Raw genomic sequence first — 12519 nt, 5'->3', positions numbered from 1 at the left:
TGGCTAAAGGTTAATAAATGCAGTGGTTCAGGGAACTAGAGCAGAAGAATACTAATGGCCCCTGCACCTGGAATGCAGCTTCCCTCTTCATTCTAATTAGCTTCTCCCACGTCAGTGCCTTTACAATGCATTTGTGGCCAATGCATTTATGAAATGATGCAGGTCTCTGGCTTCAATAAGTCAAGTTCAAGTCAAACGGAAGAAACAGGATGTTCACGAAAGGCTGTCCCTATTATCGCTGCTTAGCTACCATAAAATAATATTGACAACTTTTCTGCTTCTCCATCCCCACTTGAAAAAAAAAAAATTTAAATCCAAGCATTTTGCTCTGGATTAACTCACAAACATCCCCCCACCCTGGGCAATCTTTCTGTAAATATTCTAATTTCTGATACACAAAAAACTTTGTGGTCGTGCCACATTTCTCGTGAAACCACATTCTCAACAAAACATTTGAAAATACTAAACTCAATCAAAATGCAACAGCAAGAGATTTCCTGGCAGTGGTCAGAATCACACACCATATATTACAGCCAGTCTCTGAGGGCAAAGGCAAGGGAGAGACCCAGGGAGTGACGAAATACTCATCTCTCACAGTGCCATCAGTAAGTGCAAGACATGGACAGGCTGAAATATGGCTCCTTCTCCCTGATAAAGTGTCCTCCCCTGCAGTGGTCTGGAGTCACTCTTCATGCAGCTTCATGGAGCTGACAGTCAGGTATTCCATCCCCTGCAGCTGTGAGATGATCTCTCCCAGTCTCTGCTCACTAAATGACACTCATCAGCCACCTACTTTTTGTCAAGTTAGTACCTCATCAGAGAGTGGCAAAGTAAACTGGTCAGAGATGGTTAGACACTATTTTTGTCATGGAATGTGCCACACCATTTCTTAATCTCATTTTGGGTCTTCAGCTCTATAAACAGCAACTCCCTTGGAGCAGAAGTGCAAATCCATCTCTCCTAGCTGACCAGTGGAATTTTGAGAAACACGTTCCACCAGCAGCCAAATATTTTGTGATTCACAGAAGACGTTCAGGGGGAGAGACTACTGGTGCAACTAAAAGTAGTTAGGGTTATAAATTACTTTATAAATTAATTTAGTATCAGAAGGAAAGCCAGTGGAGAGTCTGTTTAGTAAACTGCTTGTCTCACAGCACTGTTAAAGTCCATTAGATGGCACCCTTCAAACCAGGGGTTCAACACCTCCCCCTCCCTCCCTGCTTGCTAAGGCTGCCTTGCACCAGGGAAGTGACCTAACCACAGTGGGGCTGTGACATCCCCCTCCAGCCCTTCAAATCCTCACCAAAATGCATGCACCCTAGGTAGGGCTGCTATTTTCTTACTCTGCTTTCTTTCTCCAGGACAGGTAATCCATTTATTCAGTAGTGGGAAGGGGACCCTTTTTTTTCTTCTCATAGACAAGACACAGAGAGCATCAGCTGCCGCCAGAAGGAAATCATATGGAGAAAACCTGCAGCAGCAGCTGGTGCAGCTGCCAGCATCCCCAGCCTGCTCACCTCTCAGATCAAAGTCCCCCTCTTCAGGACTGAGGAGCTGCCTCCTGTTGTGAAAATTCCTTCCACCAGCACAGCCGATTGCAGAAGCAGAGCCACATAAAGCAGCAGTTCAGTACATACCAGGTGTATTTGCCATCTCTAATGCCAGGGCAGGATGTCTGAAAGTGGGGCAGTAAACAGGATAATGGCTAAGGGAAATGCGGGCCTTGAGCCAGGTCCAAGACATGAACACAAATCTACTGAGCAAACAAATATTTACCTCTACAGCTATTGCTTCTATGACCTTTAAAGGTCCTTTGCAACCCAAACCATTCTACAATTCCGACTGTTGTAAGCATGAAATAGGTATTCATCCAAATGGCTGCGTCAAACCTCTGGAAGGGCTGAGTTTGGTAAAGTGTGAGTTATAAAGCTTTAACTCTATATACCTGGTGTTCCTGAGGTAGTTGGCCAAGTATTTTTAAAAGGCTGCAAGCTTGGGGCTAGTGCTGTGCAGTACTGAGCTTTACCAGTGACTTAGATCATAGCCTAAACCAATGACAAACCTTTGGTATCACGCAGATGTGTTTGAAACATGCATTAAAGATACCTTCCTTTATGTTTTGACTGAAAAAAGCCAAATACATCCTGCCTCTATTTATCTGATTATGTCAGCTCCTGATCTGCCCCATGCACTAGATGGGTTCTGTTATCTCTGTACCTGAGGTCCTCGGTTGTTATTTCTCTTCTTCCAAGCACATGGTAAGATACAATCGCACACAAAAGTTCATTTCCAGCTAGTCACAGCTGCCCTTGACATAGATTCTTCCCTGAGTCACACTACCTGAAAGGAGGTTGTAGCCAGGTGGAAGTTGGCCTCTTCTCCCAGGCAACTAGCAACAGAACAAAAGGACACAGTCTCAAGCTGCACCAGGGGAAGTTTAGGCTTGAGGTGAGGAGAAAGTTCTTCACAGAAAGAGTAATTGGCCATTGGAATGTGCTGTGGAGTCACTGTCCCTGGAGGTGTTCAAAAACCAGTTGGACGTGTCACTCGAAGCCATGGTTTAGCCATTAGGTGTTAGGCGATAGGTTGGACTTGATGATCTCTGAGGTCTTTTCCCACCCAGTTGATTCTATGATTCTATGATAATGTTTAATACCAAGGAAAGATTAACTAAGTTTTGTGGAACCATGGCTCAGGTAGCTCATTAGGGACTTGTTTGCTTCTTATTATTTAAATTTCCATCAGTTCACATGAAGTTACATTACAGGTTGCAGCCACTTTCCCATTCTTGCATGCAGCAGATCAATTTAAACCACTTCCAGGAGTGCAAACAATGCAAGGTAATTAGCTGAAATAACACTTGCTCCCTCCAGGAGTGACTTTTTCCATGGGCATGTCTCCTGTCAGAGGAAACCAGAAGTACCATGAGCTCCGAGGAGGAGGACTGGGCTGTGAAATTCCACTTGGAGGCACATATTCACTCTACAGAGTCAGTACAACTTGCATCCCTCAGAGTGAGAAATCCCACCTCTCCCGTTGTGGGAGGTGGTGAAAATTGCACATACCACAATTTATGGTTTAGAAGCCAGAAATCTGGAGACGTTTTTTCTTGCAGCTGTATGCAGACACCAAAGTTTGGGTTCTGTGTAATCACACAGTGCCTTTAAGGCTGAGAAAAAGATGAAGACCCATTACCATGCCCAAAAATACTCCCTTGCCTTACCTGCTACTTGGGCTGCTCTTGCACAGGTGTGCTGCTGAGCAGTGACCTGAGCAACTTTAACTGAGTTGAGAAATAGTTGAGGAAAAGGTTAGTGTAAAGAAATACTTCCTTTTTAACCCGAGTATGCCCCATTTGGTCCATATCAGGGTACCTCTGCACATGGGCAGGTCAAGCAGCAAACTGCCTCAGTGAAATCACAGCAGAAATACAACTGTTCAGTCATGAGTGTGACAGACCTGATATGTTGTTCTTACAAACTTGAGTGTCTCACAGTCCTTCAGGCTTTCCCCACAACTTGAGGTCCTGATGGCAGATGCATTTTCCATGCAACAGCCCAGATGAAGGCCACAATGGCAGAGAAGACCTTTTGTACAAGCAGCTTTCCATCTTGCAGGTGCAGAGTGGACCAGGGCAGGGAAAATCCTGGCTAAGAGAAATAAGCAATGTTGGTTAGTTTCTGTCTCCTTTGTGAAACCCATCACCTGCATACTCAGGTTTCTGATGGTCTGCAAAAGTGTTTGTCCAAGAAAAGCAGGGGCTGAACTTTCCCAGATCACAGAGAAGCCTCTTCTCATGCTGGTGCTCCACATCAGGGTCACTTTAATCCACACTGCCACTGTCAAGAGTCTAACTACACATTGGCCACCCTAGTTTCTTCATGAATGCTATCCTTGCAGTTTCTCCCATATCTTCCTACCACTCACTATGACCTACCACAAGTGTGTATAGCTCCTTCCCTCTTCCAACACTTCATCTTTCTCTTCTCTTGCACGCAAGCCAGCCTCCTCAAGCTGGTCCCATCAGTTATTTCTTGTCACAACCAACTGGAAAGCTCCAAAGACGTATTTTGAATCCCAGCAGTGTCTGGAAGGTTTCAGCTGAGCAGGTCTAGCCGCAGGGCAAGTGTTGGAAAGAAGGATCAAAATGAGTGCTTCAGTTAAGCAGGAGTTTCTGTCAGCTTGAATCCTGGTGGATGAGTTTACATTATCTAAAAGAACTGAGCAGATGGTTTCCAATATGAGAAATCCATCAAATCTACCTGTGATATACAGGGAGCACAGAGGAATGGAAGGAAGATACATTATTTAGAAAGGCCAAAAGGAGTCCATAACGCCAGAGAAGAGTGGAAGAATGCTTTTCCAGGACAGGGTGTTAATGGAGCGTTGCTGTGAAAAATTATTAAAAGCTGTAGAAAGTACAAGTAAGAAATAAGAGAGTGTAAACACTTTTGCAGCTGCATTTTATTTCAAAAATAATCACATGGGAAAACACAAGGGCTTTAAAACATCTACTGCATGGTACACTCAACAGATAAATCATCCACACTGAGGAGAACAGATTTCCAAAGTTTTGTCAGGCTGACAGAGAAGTTGATGGAGTCAACAGCATTCCCAGCACCTGCTTGTGCAATACACGCTCTTCAGCTTTTTTCTTACCCTGCACACCCCAGCTGCACAGAAAACCTGAGGCCTTTCAAACCCACCACTTACAACCTGCCCTATCTGAACTGAAAGATTTTGTTCCCTTTGTGCAACCTGTCCTATTTTTTTTGTTCAGGATCTGAATTTAGTGTTAGAAGAAAGAAAGTAGTTCATTGTTCACAGCTGAACTGATGTATTTCTGCACCAGCACCTGCACAGACAGCTTCTCTCATTCTCTCACAGGTATGAAAGGAGATAATATCAAGGATGGCTGAACAGAAGCCAACCCCTCTGACACTCCACCACAACTAGGACAAACCTAACAATACACTTACAAGGTGAGAGCATGTCCCCCCTAGCAAGAGGCTGAGATGTAATGTCACATCACCCGTGGACAAAACCTGAGGTGGTCCTGCCACCCCCACATGCCAGTTTTCACCTGAGTGACAATGTCCTCAAATAATTTAAAGAGCCATGATGTACCTAAAGACAGCATTGCCAGAGTGCACTGCATACATATAGCCTCTAAAGCCTCAGGATGTTGTCTCTATCAAGATACAGCACAGTGTGTGTTTCCAGGAGGAGATAAGTTATCATAGGAGAAAGAGTAACAGCAAAACTTTTAATCCTAAAATTCTAATCGTAAAATCTTGGTTCTTCAAAAGAAAAACACTTAATTTGAGAGTTAAAATTCTTGCTGAATAAGAAGTTTGCCACTTGTGTTTTTCTTCCCCTGTCTATACAGATAAGGACAGCAGGGCATCATGTGTTGAAGCAACTTACCCAGGCTTCATCACATTTTACATGAAATTATATTTCACAGAGCTGAAAAGGCAAAGGAACATTTCCAGCAATTAGTCAGGCTGCACTAAACCAGCGTCACAAATGTGACAGAACTTCAAAGTAGGGAATTTAATTCATCTGTAGCAATCAAAATGTAAATAAATACAAGACTTCAAATATGTAATCCAAATGTTTGGGGGCACTATGTCACTTTGGAAGGTGTACTGTTTGCACCAGAGCTGCAGGGAACAGAAAACTGGCTCACTCACACTCAGGAGACTCAGATGGCACTCAGGAGATTCAGATGGCAACATTATAGAATTAGATGGTGCATAGCAAAACAATGCTACACCTCCCAGTATCCAGACCCTAAATCAATACTGCCATTGTACAACATGTTCTGCAGCATCTCTTATTCAAAACACAATGGTTTTATTCAGCACTTGGAAGCATTTATCAGTGTAAGGAGGGCTTTATTCCCTAGCTCTGTGGGATGAGTACTGACTATTTTCCTCACTTAGTGGGAAATTTGAGTGGGGCAGTGCCAGGTTAGATGCTCCACTAGTAGCAGCTGTCATGTAGCTGCTCAGTCCCCGCCATGGTCACGGTCTGACCATTCCTCTTTCTGCATGGGATAAAAGGTCTCAGTAGCAAATATGAATTCCTGCTCACAGTTTTAGTGCTCTTCAATCAGAATTTCTGCTCAGTGATATTTCTTTCCTTTAAAAGAGCCTTTCAATACTTTATTTTCTGCCAGTGGATAAACAGTTTGCATCAACTTATTGACTTACCCAGCTTGTTCTTCCTGCTCTCCCTCTCACCTATCAGCACAATGAAGGGCTCCATAAGCACAGGCTGTGCAGGGAAGGCAATTAAAGGATATTACAATGTTAAAATAGAACTGTTGCCATCTCACATCCACAAAGAGATCTTTAGTTTGATTGGTGGACCATTAAAATGCAGGCCCTTAATGAAGATGTACCTCTGGCACAGAGATCATTTTTGCAATATGAATCAACTCTTCTGATTAAATCTCTGAAATCACTAGTACAGGAGATTTTATAATCTGTCTCATTTAAAAAAATCATATTTTGATCCCTCTTGTTAGCTCAAATTCTCTCATTAAGTCCTATTTTGCAGTTTTATTTTTCATGCTGATGCTCTTAAGGGAAAATGAAGTTGTTTCTTCCAAAAGGTTTTTCTTTTGTGCCCTTGTAAGGAGGACAGCGTGATGACATTCACAACAGCTGCCCTGCACTGTGCACTACCAACCAGACAGCAAAACCAGTGAAAAGTTAAGCCAGGAAAGGAAACACTTTCATATTCATGAGTCCCTGAGGACACTTCAATGAGTGCACAGAGGTTTAATAAGCAGCAAATGTCACAAGCATGGTCCACTGAAAATACCACTTGGAAAAGTCTTTAAACAAACATGGTCTAACAACATAACTTATAAAAGATTAAAAGAAAATGAAGTTTCTGTATAAGATCAGGACAAGCAGTCAAGCTAAGGCCAAAAAGCCTGGCATTCTCCAGGTGTTGCTGTTAATTTTACATCTGGAGCCTTAGAAATGGTACTTCATTTGTGTTCTCACATTGCAAACCGATCTTTGTATGAAGAGTACCATGGTATCAGTGCTGTCAAGGACTTGTGGTATATCTTGCTGGTAGTTATGGAATGAAACCAATTTGGATGCTTAGCTTTGCCGTTGTTTTTCATCCAGAGTTGTGCTCTGCTTTTTTCTGTACTCCAGGCTTCTGCTGGCAAATGGTCCCATAGAGTGAAATTATGCCAATAGCCTTCAAAATAAGAGAAAAATCAGTAACTGAGTATTTTTATCTGTTTTGTTGCTGCAAAGCAAACCAACCTTTGCCAATACTTTAGTGCCTGCTCCATGTGAGAAAATAGCAGAAGACAGGAAAAGCAGATGAGAAAAAAAAGAGGTGAAGTGCTCAACAGATTCCAGGACATGGTCATGCTAGGGTCAGCAGCAAAAACCAGTCTTTGGGGTTCCCCACTCAGCAGTCTGGCTTGCTCCCAACCTAAAAGGAAGCAGGACTTTCATAAAATCCTACAATCAGGAATGCTCAAGATTTTAGTATTCATCCAGGACATGCTAGCAGCATATAGAGTGGCCATCTATCCCTGGCACCTGGAGTTGCCAGGGTCTGTTCAGCACACAGAGGCAACATTCCTCAGGCCTTACAGCCCACTGAGCCATCTGTCCCCCTAAAAACATGCACACACACACTCAAGTGCACACACCCCAAAATTTTGGCAGCCCTTGCTTAGTCTCAATGGCAGTCTCAATAGCAGTCACATTTCTAGACTGCTCAAGACATGTATTGCCTGGAAAAGACAGAATCCAGGAATGAATTTTCCCTGGGTTACACCAGCATGATGAAGCCTGTGGGAACACTTTGCAATTAGGAGGATCAAAGCTTTCCTGGGTCATAATTGGTCTTTGTGCACATCAGCGCAGCTGTTTGTGCTCAGGCTGCCGAGCCAGCCTTACTCTGCATGCTCACCGGGGCACTGGACTGCAGTGCGCTGAGGTAATTTGTGTTTGATTCATTGTGGGTTGCCTGTTTGTAAACAACCACATCTCAACTTCCTGCCTAAAATCATAGCATTTTGTTGTTACAGCTTTCCAATCTAAAGCAGATAGCAAGAGGGTACAAGCACCACACTGCAGATAACCTCACATCCTACTTTCCCTCTCAGCCTCAGGAAGAAGAAATGTTTCCACAGAAGTATGCAGAGCCAGCTGGGGAATACACTGATGTGAGCAATGAGCTGGCAACTCTGGTTCATATACTCTCCAATCTACCCACTCACTGCTCTGAGAAATATGTAAAAAAAAAAAACACACCATGCCCAAATAGGGCTTCTTCCACCACTGACTCCAAGTTCTCCCTCAGAAAAACCAGCTCTGCTACCTGCATACTGCTCCCCAAAGAAGTAAACCTTGGCATTTTGTCAGGCTGCAGTGTGGAAGAACTGAAGATGTGTGCCATTTTCCAAGGCATCAATATTTATTACCTTTCTTGATAACCTAAACTCATTCTGTAACTTCAAAGCATTTAGCAGTTTAACCCAGTACATCACATTACATAATTGAGCCTTTTTTTCTCCCCCTTTTTTTCCTGATGAACATTAACTCAGAAAGTCTTCAGCACGTGGAATGTAATAGCACAAGACATAGGCATTCAGGACATAGAAATAACTAAAACTACCAAGCATCCCTTAAAACACAGCTTCTAGCTCTATCCCTGGTCTGGAGATGAACTGTCATTTCTTTGCTATTTTGAGCTAGATTGATTTGAAGAAGATCCAAAGTGACCTATCAGACTCAAATGTAAGGAAAAAAAAATAAGAATGGAAATGTTAGTGTTTAGAAATGCCAGGAAATAAATACACACAAGGATAACAAAACCAAACAATAAACAAAGTAAAATATCCAAATGTTTTGAGTGCAAAAATAACATCTGGAGAGGGGGGAAAAAAATAATAAAGGTTATGGATGTCATTATGCCCTGAATACTGAAATCATCTTTTCATTGCACAGTGACAGTGCAAAACCCAAGCAAAATCTTACTTTTTATAGAGCCAGAAATAGATAAGAACATGAAGATTACAATGCTTTTAACTAGCACATGGAAACATGCTGACCATGCAGGTCTGGTTCAAGGTGCAGCTCACACTTCCATGATGTTCTAGCAGGGACATACAAGGAGAAAAGTGTTAGGAGCAAACAGAGAGAATGGGAAATAAAAAGGAAGGTGATAATATCAGAGCTGTTTAGAGGAAAGAGATATGTGAAAGCAAACAGAAGTACAAATATAGTCCTTGGGTCACACTGGGTGCTCTCTTTTGCTGATGTAATAGTGCATCCACAGCAAGGAAGAGCAGTGGATTTAAAACTAAGCAAAACAGGACCTGATCATCATTCCAGGATTTTTAGGGTTAAAAAATCCTTCACAATTTGAAATTTGATTTTCATTAAAAAGAAAATATTTTCTTGATTGATGAAGGCCTACTGTGAGCTGTTCCTGCAGGTAAGAGGCATGTTCAAAGAGATTTGTGCCATTTTTTTGGCAGGACATTTAGACTTGCCTAGTCCTACTTGAAAGTTTCTCTTATGCTAAAAACCCTCAGCATCATCTTCACCTCTATTTTTAAACACAAGCTCTTCACACACTTTTACATGTAAAATAAAAAAGGTAACAGGAATTAACACACACCACAGCTTTCAAAGTTCATATTAGGAAACAGCCACAGTGGCCAAACCAATGCAACAGCAGTTTTGTTCCTAGAAGAAAATCAGAGTTATTGTAGTCATCCTCAGCCCTACTACTTTTTTATACTCTCCAAAGCACACAAACAGTTCTTCTTTTATAACTGCAGTAAAGGAACTCAGAGGCGTTTCAGCTACCAGAGGAATTTGCCATGTTTCTCTTGCTGGAAGAAGAAAGGAAAATCAACATTGTGACATTGTGATTTCACTGCAGCAGCTTTTTCCTTTGAATCTCTGAACTGATAGATAAAACTGGGATTAAAACCTGTCCAAGGTCTCTGTTTCCCCTTGAGCACAGGGAAATGCCTGTTACGGTTCCTACCTGACTCAACTGTTCAGGATGCAGGGAGAGAATCGCTTATAACCAAGCCTCTAAAAGGCTGAACACCACCAGTCCCCAAAGTAATTAATGGAAGCACACAATTCTATAATGAGAAGTTCTTAGACTTGCAAACTTGGTTAATATTGTTTGGGGTTTTTTTGACTCTCTAGGGTCTTGTGCTCAGATTTTCTGCTCTCCACATACAGCGTGAGATGTTACCTACCTAACCACCATACATGGTCTTTGAAAAGCTTCAGCGACCTCACTAAGGTGTGTCGCATCTAACTAGCAGGCTACAGTCCACACTATAGAGAGAGAGAATGCCAGGCCTTGTACTTTTTGCATCACAAAAGGGGTTTTAAAAGATTATTGTTAAATTATTGCTGGTGCTGCATGGAGACCATTGGAAAATGTCTTTGACCTCCCAGAACCTTTGTGTAAGAAATGTTAACCATGTTTATCTCCTGTATTTGCCATCCCCTTTTCCCTACTGCAATGCTAAGAAATTTCAGTGCACTAAAATCCTTAAGGAATGATCATTGCTTACAATATAAACAGAGATTAATTTTAATAAAATATGAGCATAGAAATTTGAACAGAATGCAGCCAGCCTCTGTGTTAGCTAACTAGGTGCATATAAATAGGTAGTCAACAAATTAGCCCCACAGAAAGCTTTTGGGGGAAATCTTAGAAACAAAATATGGAAACTAATGTGGAGACGTTCAGTATGGTGGACTTCCTTCCTTTGATGGAACAAAGGACCCAGATATAAGCCATGATGTGCATGGGGAGATGCTTGAGGAAGTAGCCTGCCAAGTAGGAGAACAGCAGCAATGGCAGAGGATCACACAAGAGACAAATAAGGCAATCTGTAGAGACTATGGTTTGGGTTTTATACTGCAGCAAATCTCCAAGAGAAAGCTACTCGTGTGTAAACAGTCAGAAGAAACAAAGAGAGAAAAGTTGCTAGCATGATCAAATAGGAAAACTCACAACTAGGGTGGATGGAGTTTCTGTATGCAGAGATGAACAGACTTCAGCAGTTGGGCTTAAAACAGGTATTTTTGTGTCCAGATTACAGGAAGACAGTGGTACTCATGCTGGGTGAGTTGCTCAGTTTGCTGTGAACACTGCTAGCAACGCTATGCACAGTATGTCACACTCAAAAAGGTTCCATTTCCCAGTCACTCTTACACTTTATATTTTCTTTCAGTAAGCAAAGTCAGAGGACTGATAGTTGCCATAGACACATCAGCAATGACTTGAAAGAAGGATCGGAGCGAATATGACTATCTTTGAACCAGATCCCAAAGGGAATGAAAGCTGAAGCTGAGATGACTCACAGATGCACAGAGAACTGAACCACACTGGCAGGTAGAACTGAGAAGGAGCTGCCTGGATATAAACATCAGCCCAGCTCTTAAACCAGAAGATAGGAGTCACAAAGGTGTTTCCATATTGAGACAGACAGGCTGTGTCCTGCCTCACCCATGTCCTACAGAGACTCCTTTCTTTTACCTGATGGAAGGGCTTGAATTGTGCCTGTGGTGGACACCACTGCAGGTGAGCCAACGTCATTCATATCACCATGTGTTACTGTGCAGAATAGATTTGCCTGTATGCTTGCATAAAAATAAAGATTCAAGATCAAATAAACATTCAATAACCTGTTTTTTATTTCATGAAAGAGGGATGTTTAGATAAAAATAGAGTGGGGTCCCTTTAAAACAGCTTTCTAGCAGAGAACAGAGTGCCCAACAGACTTTGTTCATAAAACACCTCATTAAAGACAGAATACCAATTTTATGTCTCTCATTATATCTGTGCAGTCATGTTTCTCTTGGGAACAAATAGGTGAGTCTGCTCTGCTGTGAGACATCTGTGAGCAACCTTTCACCTTCTGTCTATTATTTTTATATTGAATATGAAGCACATTTAGCAAAATGATGGCTTGGATTTGTACAATGACTTTCATCCAACTGCCTCGAAGAACATTATTCTAATTACCACAGGTTTGTTTATGCTCATTTTGTGAAGACTGTCATTGGCTGATATATCTGAGATATCTTGGAAGATGTGGTCCAACAGAACCTTGCCAGAGCACCATGTGAACCTTACTCCTTTTGAACCTTTAGACAGGTAAATGGTCAGTTCTTAGATTTTATCTGCTCTACTAAGAGCACTATTTTGATGTGCCTTGATTAATCAGAACATAGAATAGAATAGAATAGAATAGAATAGAATAGAATAGAATAGAATAGAATAGAATAGAATAGAATAGAATAGAATAGAATAGGTTGGAAGGGACCTTCAAGATCATAGTGTCCAACCTATCAACCAATCCAACCAACCTAATCAATTAAACCATGGCACCAAGCACCCCATCGAATCTCCTCCTGAACACCTCCAGTGATGGTGACTCCACCACCTCCTCGGGCACCCCATTCCAATGGGCAATCACTCTCTCTGTGT

Source organism: Melanerpes formicivorus, unplaced genomic scaffold (genome assembly GCF_026170545.1).
Source record: "Melanerpes formicivorus ecotype bairdi unplaced genomic scaffold, bMelFor1.0.p_v2 SCAF_14, whole genome shotgun sequence".
Lineage (NCBI taxonomy): Eukaryota > Metazoa > Chordata > Aves > Piciformes > Picidae > Melanerpes > Melanerpes formicivorus.
Note: the sequence above shows the minus strand (reverse complement) of the source record.